General features: G+C 38.8%; 1 protein-coding gene across 1 annotated transcript in view; it reads left to right on the top strand.

The window, feature by feature from the left end:
• Positions 1–983, top strand: part of NIFK (nucleolar protein interacting with the FHA domain of MKI67) — a 21,264-nt gene that overhangs the window by 1,254 nt on the left and 19,027 nt on the right. The gene's annotated exons all lie outside the window — the stretch shown is intronic.

Below are 983 nucleotides of genomic sequence, written 5' to 3'. Positions count from 1 at the left end.
TTGGGGCTCTGCTGGGCTTGGGCTCAGGTCTGCTGTGACCGTCTCAATGAAAAAAAAAAAAATCCTCCCTTTCATTCCCCTTCCCTTAAGCAGCATAACGGTTTCTTCTCTGTCCTTGAAGAGTTATCCCAGCCATCTACCATGCAAATACAAATGCGTGTGTTTGTTGTGATCTCTTTGGAATGATTCTTACCGACTAAATGATAATTTAGTGGCTTGCATTGTACCAGACATATTCTAAATTCTTTACATGAAGGAACGTTTTTAATTCTCATTATGAGAAATGAAGTGGATACTATTCTTATCTTATAAATGAAGTAGCTGTGATAACATTAATTGACTTGTCTAAATTCCCGTGCAGTTAGTAAATGTTGAAGCGGGGAACCAAATGCTTTTTCTTAATCACTATGCTATTATCAGCTATCTACCACTTAACAATAAGTTTTTTTTTTTTTTGAGACAGAGCCTCAAGCTGTCCCCCTGGGCAGAGTGCCATGGCATTACAGCTCACAGCAACCTCCAGTTCTTGGGCTATAGGCGCCGAGCCAACAATAAGTTTTTAAGGGCTTTAAATACTTTATCTGACGTGACCCCCCCCCCCAACAACCTTACTATATGGCAAGCTAGAAAAACTCTACTTGTAGCAACTTTCCCAGTGAGGATTGTTTTTTGCCTGTGTATATCATGTGCTATTTTGTGGTTGAAAAATATAGGCAGTGGAATCTCATAATTCACCCAAAAAAAGAATAAAAATAACAAAAGGAGCCAATATGTATTTACTAAGACTTAGTATCTGCAAAACATGTTCTTAGTGCTTTTTGTGCACTGATTATTTTTCAAATCTTGCATCATGGCCATGCACGCCAACTCTTAGACTGTGATTTTCCAAATTGTAGCAAGAACAGAAGGGGGTCTGCCAAAGCATTTTTTCTTGAAAATCTACAGTGGTGATAATCAAACGAGACAGGTGATGCTGTAAAGCC

This window comes from Otolemur garnettii, unplaced genomic scaffold (genome assembly GCF_000181295.1).
Source record: "Otolemur garnettii isolate 467f Iridium unplaced genomic scaffold, OtoGar3 scaffold00059, whole genome shotgun sequence".
Lineage (NCBI taxonomy): Eukaryota > Metazoa > Chordata > Mammalia > Primates > Galagidae > Otolemur > Otolemur garnettii.
This window is presented reverse-complemented; position numbering and strand designations above follow the sequence as displayed.